The sequence below is a fragment of the Nycticebus coucang genome, chromosome 8, assembly GCF_027406575.1.
Source record: "Nycticebus coucang isolate mNycCou1 chromosome 8, mNycCou1.pri, whole genome shotgun sequence".
In the NCBI taxonomy this organism is placed as follows: Eukaryota; Metazoa; Chordata; class Mammalia; order Primates; family Lorisidae; genus Nycticebus; species Nycticebus coucang.
Genome location: NC_069787.1, coordinates 1,684,842 through 1,693,167, shown reverse-complemented (window position 1 = coordinate 1,693,167; position 8,326 = coordinate 1,684,842).

Genomic DNA, 8,326 nt, shown 5'->3' with positions numbered 1-8,326 from the left:
GTGTAAGTTTAACCTTAGGTTCAAGTGTGCTGTGAGATAAAAATGGTTGAAAAACCCTGGTCTACAATATTGCCCCCTTTCCCATGGGGATATATTCCAAGATCCCCAGGGGGTGCCTGGAACCACAGACAGTGCTGAGCTCTATACATGCACGCTTATGATAAAGTTTAATTTATAAATTAGGCACAGTTAGAGATGAATGCCAATAGTTAATAATAAAAGAGAATAATTATTACAATATACTGTAATGAAATTTACACTTTACTGTCCTGTGCTCACATCTCTTACGCTGACATGAGATGATAAAATGCCCCGATGGGATGAAGTGAGGTGAAAGACACAGGCATTGTGACATCGCCATGGGCTCCTGCTGACCTCGGACAATACTTGGGGTGACGTCAGGGTCAGGCCGTGTCCGTGACTAACTGGGTAGCAGGCACAGCATGGAGAAGGGGCTGTTCACGCCTCAGCTGGACCTGTGGGGCTGTGTGGGATTTTATCAAGCTACTCAGAACAAACACAGTTTACAGCTCATGAATCGTTTATTTCTGGAAAATATTTTTGGACCTTGGTTGACCACAGGTAACCAAGGCCGTGGTATGTTGCCAAACACAGCCATGTTTGTTCTGAGGCACCAGAGATCAGGACTTCAGTATATGGATTTTGGGGAGACGCACTTCAGCTCACAGGACGCGGCAACAAGCCATCTCTGAGGTTGAGAGAGGCAAGCGGCTCTTCCAGTTTTTAAAACGTTTATTTATTTTTGAAGATCTTGGCATATTAAAAAATGAAGGCATGCTTAAGGATTAAAAAAAATAGTCTATAATTTAAATGGTCACCTTAACAAGTTAGTGCTTTAAACACACTTCCTGCGAACAATGACCATAATTGCTCTAACCACAAGATAATTCCAACATTAGTATTAACAAAATTGTTCATTTAGTATATTATCTGGTCCAGCTATGGAACAGAACTTGTAAGTTTGGCTATGAACAGCTTCATCTCTTAATCTTCTCACACATTTGTACATTTAGAGATGAAACAGTCTAAACTGGTAACTCCGGGAGTCAGGGTGCTGCATGGCATGCGGTGGGCGGAACCTCCCTGGGCGCCCCCCTGCAGCCCATGAAGCCTCTTGCCGGGCACATGGCCCCCAGGCCAGAGCACTCAGCAGCGTGGGCGGAGTGCCAGGCCCTGCTTGGGTAGCATTGCCATGGAGACGCCCGCCTCACTCGCTTCTCACTGAGACCCAGGCATCTGTGGCCATGGCGACTGGTCCTGCCTCTGGCACATCTGCATAGCAACCAGAGAGGGTGCTTAGAGCAGCTGGGCCCCGCTTTAGGAAAGCAGGTACGCTTAGAGCTTTTATAATTCATTAAGGAGAAGCTGGGCGTCTCTATGGGAAAACTGACAAAGGGCTTGGACAAAAGACTTCAAACTCCAAGTGGCTAATAAATCTGTGATAAGTGCTGAGCATTATGGCAATCATAGAAATGCAAATGCAAACAGCAATAAGATACTTAAAAAGAAAAAAAAACCCAACAAGTGCAACTGGCAAGAAAGGAGGCAAACAAAAAGATAAGACCACCTTGCGGGTGTGTAGGGAGACTCCACACCCTGCTGGTCTGAGCGCACATTTGTAGAACATTTCTGAGAGGGCAATTTGGCAATACATAACAAAAGCCTTTAAAATGCACATACCTTTTGAACCAACAATTCCTGTTCTAGTAATTCAATCCAAGGTAATAATTAAGTGGGTAAAGATTTAGCTACAAGTGTGTTCCCTGTAGGGGCAATTATAATAGCAAAAAGTTTGAAACAACCACAATCAGGAAAAAAAAAAAAAGAGAAGAATTGATTAATCATCTACTTTGCATTCATGAAAGGGAGTGTTATGCACCCATTAAGAAATGTTATAGAAGACTATTTAACAGCACAGAAAGGTACTTACAGCTACGTGTTAAGTGGCAGAAAACAGACCACAAAACAGCTGCTGTGGCAGGGTGGCCTGAGAGGACGGGTGCTGCCCAGGGCCCCAGGCCCAGTCCTCTGCGCCTGGAGGAGAGATCTCAAGGCTCAGGAAAACACCACTCACAGCTCCTGGAGAGAACCTCCAGAAGGTTCTATGCCTGTGGAAACCTGTCTGAATGCGCAGCAGGGGAAGTGGGGCGGCAGAGGGGGGTAAGAATGCAGGGTGTGCTGGATCCGAGGCTGCCACTCCTAATTGTGGGACTCAGGGACAGCCCTTCCTGGAGGCCTTGTTGTCAGGTTGAGGCCCAGGTCATCTGTCCCCAAGGCAGACACATGTCCCAGTTGGGTCAAGAGATGCAAGAGAGGAAGTGTGAAAAACTTTTTTCAAGGCAACCATCCAGATTTGGAAGCCTTACTTGCCTAGGAAAAATCAACTTTAACATAGGTCATTTAAAAAAATTCAAAAACTTAAATTGTAATAAGATACCTATAACAAAATGTCCCATTTTTGCCATTTTTAAGTGCCCAGTTCAGTGGTATTAAGTATATACCCCAGAGTTGTGCAACCATCTCCACCCTCTATCCATGGAACTCTCCATCTGCCAAACTGAAGCTCTGCCTTCCTGTTAAACAATCTCCCCATCACCCTTGTCCCTGGCAGCTGCCATTTTACGTGTGTTCTCTGTGAATTTTACTAGTCTAGGTATCTTATAAAAGTGGAATTTGTTGTTTTTATTTTTCATCCGGCTTATTTCAATTACTGTAATGTCCTCAAGATTCATCTATCTTGTAGCATCTGTCAGAATTTCCTTTTTTGTTAAGGCTGGATAATATTTCCTGTGGCTCAGTGAGCAGGGCGCCGGCCCCATATACTGAGGGTAGCGGGTTCAAACCCAGCCCCGGCCAAACTGCAACCAAAAAATAGCCGGGCGTTGTGGTGGGCACCTGTAGTCCCAGCTACTTGGGAGGCTGAGGCAGGAGAATCGCCTAAGCCCAGGAGTTGGAGGTTGCTGTGAGCTGTGTGATGCCGTGGCACTCTACCGAGGGCCATAAAGTGAAACTCTGTCTCTACAAAAAAAAAAAAAAAAAAAAAAAAAGGCTGGATAATATTTCATAGTATGGCTAGACCATAGTGTATTCAGCCGATGATGGGCTGAACAGGTATGCAGTTATGTCTTTGAGGGCCCAAACAGGCATTTTTCTGATCCATCCCGTGTAGTGAAGCTAGAAAGGTTGACGAGGCCCTGCCCTGTTTTCTCCATGTGAAGAGGCCTGGCATTGTGTCAGTGGGAGAAACAGAAGGCAGACCAGGAGGCCTGGAAGGAGGTGGCATTGGTCCAGACGGAAGCTCCGACTCAGGAGGGCACCAGGAGGAGAGTGAGATTGAACAGAAGAGTATCGAGCAGTCCCCTCTCTCCTCCCGTGCTCAGCGTGTGTGAATAGTGCAGCATAACTCAAATAGTTATCAGGAAAGTAAAGAGAGGGAGAAGCCATGTAGAAATAACGAAAAATCTAATCCAACCCCTATGGAATTTATGAACAGTGTTCAATGTGGTAGCCGTTGTACACATATACATCAGAGAATTCTTAATGTGGGAATGTATTACATATAAGGTCTGTGGGCAAGTTTGGAGCTCTGGCATGTCCCTTAGTGGGCACAAAAGAACTCGTGTGGATGAGAGGCACAAAAGAACTCGTGTGGATGAGAGGCCATATAAATGACATGTGAACTCCACGCGCAGACTTTTGTGCCACTTCTGATTTGACCTTGGCATTGCTGTGCACTCCCCTCCCCCTTTCTGGCTTCCGTGGACTCAGGGTTTGTCATCTTCATCTGTCTCTGTTTTTGTTGAGTTCTTGTATCTACTTTTGTACTCTTGTTTTATATTGGCAGTGACTTCATTATGTTTTGGCCATTTAAAAAACAAAATTGACTTCTGGGCAGGAGCAATATGTTTTCCATAGTTAGCTGCCATTGGTTCTTCTGTGACTTTCTCATTTTTAATTTATTGTCACACCTTTGCATAGAGCTGGTGCCCCACTACAGTCCATGCATTGCTTAATGATGGGGACATGCTCTTAGGCGATTCTGTCACTGTGTGAACATCCTAGAGTGCACCTAGATGGCACAGCCTACGTCACACCTACGCCCTAAGGGATGGCCTCTTGCTCCTGGGCTACAAATGTGTACCGCGTGTTACTGCACTGGATATAGTAGGTAGTTGTAACACAATGGTAATTATTTGTACATTTAAACTTATCTAAACAAGATAGAGGTACAGTAAAATTAAGGTATAAAATACACAAAATATACACCTCTACAGGGCGGTTACTGCCAGTGGAGCTGTGGAACTGGACGTTGCTCCCGGTGAGTGAAGTGAAGGTGCAGGACAGCCCTGTGCGCTGCTGTAGACTTCAGAATCGCTGGACACTTAGGCTCACTACATTTGTAAAAAAAAGTTTTTCTTCAACACTAAGTTAAACTTAGCTACCTGTAGTCTTTTTTTTTTTTGGCCGGGGCTGGGTTTGAACCCACCACCTCCGGCATATGGGGCCAGCACCCTACTCCTTGAGCCACAGGAGCTGCCCCGCTACCTGTAGTCTTTTTACTTTATAAACCTTTAAATTCTTTTTCACCGTTTGAATCTTTTGTAATAACACTTTAGCTTAAAACATACATTATACAACGGTACATACAAACAACTGTACAATTATACTTCCTTTTCCAAAGACATGCTTCTATTTTGAACGTTTAAAAAAATTTAAACATTTTTGTTTAAGACTAAGACACAAACACGCCCATTCGTCAAGGTTTACGCAGGGTCAGGATCATCAGTATCACGGTTTCCCCGGAAGGTCGCATGATTCTCACCTCCCTCCTGGCAGACATGGCAGGCTCAGAGCACCCTGTCCCCCTGGAGGGTCTTCAGGGGAAGTAACACACATGGAGCTGTCACCTCTCAGGACAACAATGTTGCCTTCTGCAGTACCTCCTGAAGGACCTCCCTCAGGCTGTCTTATAGCTAACTTTTTTTTTAATAAGTGGAAAGAATGCACTCTGAAATAACAATGAAAAGTAGTGCACGGTAAATATAGACACAGCAACACATAGGTATCATTATCAAGTATGATGTACTATACAGACGTGTATGTGCTAGACCAGGAAGGTCGTCTGACCTGCAGCCCTCGAGCTGCCTGCTGCCCAGGATGGCTATGAGCATAGCCCAATGCAAAATCATAAACTTACTTAAAATATCATGAGTTTTTTTGTAATTTTTTGTTGGAACTCTATTGCCCAGTTCTTGTGTATGAACTTTGTAAACAATGTCACGTTACAATGTCACATAAAATAAACATATGGACACCTTTGCTATTTGTATGCAGGCATGGCTTCAGTTTTACCTGGTGTGTGGCTTCCAGTGTGCTGTCTTCCAAGTACAGTCGAATCGACACCATCAGACATTACATGTGTGTAGCAGCCTGTATAGCCTATGGCTAGGAGGAGTGAGTTATAAGAAATACCTGTATAGCTCCATAATGGAACACCTTGGTGAAAAGGGCATGGAGAGGGATTTAGCTCTCCTGACAAGATGAGAGCATTGGTGAATTGGCAGTCTCTACACCTGTGCTGTTGAGAGGCACGCGATCAGCCTTATATTAGGCTGGAGGAGAAGGCAGTCGGGAGCATGCGCATTCTATCATGCACCTGCTTACTCTGACTCTGTCTCCTCTCCTGCCTGCAGAACGCCAACACGGCGTCTCTCTGCTAAAGATTACCAAGCTCTACTAAAGACTAAGATCTATCTATTCTGAGACTGCTTTACTCTAAAGCAGTCTCTCTCTCTCTCCTGCTAAAGTAGAGAGCTGTCAAGCACGTAAGAGAAATTGTTCCTGAGCAAGGTCCAAGCTTAGTGGTCCATGTCTCGAACCTAGTTAAGCCGGACCTGAGACCTGGCCAGTCCTGGGCCCTGACACATGTGCTTGGGGTGACTTGGTGAAGCAGCAGTTATCAATAATATTTCAACCTACTATGGTGGCGTTGGGTGTGTAGTGTTACCTAGATGTCGGGTGAGCATTTTTATTTGATTATTAAGGTCCTCCCACCCCTTGCTGGCTCCTCACTATTGCCCACCACACTACAATCAGCCTCCACCTTCCTGCATCAGCAGCCAAGATGTGGAAGGGCTCAAACCTTCAATTAATTTCCATAATAAAAGTAAATATAGTCCCTTATCTATTATTATTTTTTTAATCCAAGTATGGCTTCTACAATGTCTCAGAAGAAAACAGGAGCCAAAAGATAAATAATAATAAAAATTAAGGATGAAGGACGATTGTTGAATGAAAAGTAGACAGATGACAACTTTTTTGTTGAGGCAAATAGTGAGGCGCTGTGCTTCATGTAGAGAACTTGTGCAAGTTCTCTACCTAATTTGAAAGACCATAATTTGAAAAGGCAGTATATGTAAAAATGCGCTGCTAAATTCGGTGTGCCTGAAGGATGTGTCATACGGATAAAATAATGGAACTGAGCAAAAGTCTGTCTAAACATTTAAAAAAAAAAGTTTAACTCAAATGGATTCCGTTGTAAAAGGTAGTTATGTGGCAGCATTTTTTAATAGAAAAAATCAAGACCATTTACTGATGGTGAGTTTATTGAGCAATGTATGGAAAACATGGTAGATATAATTTGTCTTGAAGAACGGGGGATATTTCCAAAATCAGACTATGGTCAGGTGAATTGAATAAATTGGAAACTCTATCAAAAGAAGTTTGGAGAGTAAGCTGCTAATTTTAAATTTAATGCCTTGGTGATGGATAATAGCACGGATGCTACAAATGTGACTCAACTTACCATTTTTATTAGCGCTCCTGATGATGAATATAACATCACTGAAGAAATGGCTATTTTTTTCTTTTTAGAGACAGAGTTTCACTATGTTGCCATGGCGTCACAGCTCACAGCAACCTCCAGCTCTTGGGCTTAGGCGAGTCTCTTGCCTCAGCCTCCTGAGTTGCTGGGACTACAGGTGCCCAGCACAATGGCCTGCTATTTTTTGTTGCAATTCTCATTGCTGTTTTAGCTGGCCAGGGCCGGGGTCGAACCTGTCACCCTCCGCATATGGAGCTGGCGCCCTACCCACTGAGCACAGGCACTGCCCGAAACGGCTTCTTTAGTGTCATTAAAAGATACAACTAAATCAAGAGATTTATACAAAGCAGTAAAAAAATTATGTTAAAGTCATTTTCTTTGTTCATTGTCAACATATCTGATGTAGATACCAATGGCACCTTGGCAATGGTAGGTAAGAGAAAGGGACTCATAAAATTCATGGAAGACAACGCAGTTACCATCCAAAACTCATGTTTGATAACATTGCATTGCACATTCAAGAACATTTATGTGCAAAAGCTTTAACAACGATTGTGTTGTGCAAATTGTCATCAGGGGCCAAGGGATTAAATTATGGACAATTCCGGAAATTCCTTAAAAGTATTGATGCTGACTAAGGTGACATCATTTACTTTTCAGAAGTGAGATGGCTGAGACCAAATGTTGAAAAGATTTTATGATTTTTGCCATGTTGTAAAGTCATTTATGGTATCAAAAATCAAATTTGTACCAGAACTTGACAATGAAAACTGGCTTACAGATTTAGCATTTTTAATGGATTTAACTGCTCATTTAAATGAGTTAAACATGCCTCTTACCAACTTATCAATATGATATTTCAAACTATAGCAGCATTTCAAATGTAACTGAAATTATGGCAAGGTCAACTTAAGGCAGACGATTTTACGCATTTCAACATGTTGGCCAAACACAGTCCTGGGAACAGTGAAAAATCTGCAGCCTTGATTTTGACTTCCCAAGAATTTGAAAACAGATTTAAAGACTTCCAGGAAAAAAAATATTTTGGTGTGTTTGTGACTGTATTTTCAGTTGATGTAAATATGTTACCTGCCCATTTTCACATGGAATTCACAGAACTGCAATATGACATCCAACGTAAAGAAAATTTTGTGAACAGAGATCCCTCACTCCATAATCATGCCTTATTCATGTCAGCACTTTTTGGCAGCACCTACATGTGTGAGCAACTATTTTCAAGCATGAAGAACGTGGGCTCGGTGCCTGTAGCTCAGTGAGTAGGGCGCCAGCCATATACACCAAAGCTGGTGTGTTCGAGCCTGGCCAGGCCTGCTAAACAACAATGACAACTGCAACCAAAAAATAGCTGGGCGTTGTGGCAGGCACCTGTAGTCCCAGCTACTTGGGAGGCTGAGGCAAGAGAATTGCTTGAGCCCAAGAGTTGAGGTTGCTGTGAGCTGTGACGCCACAGCACTCTACCGA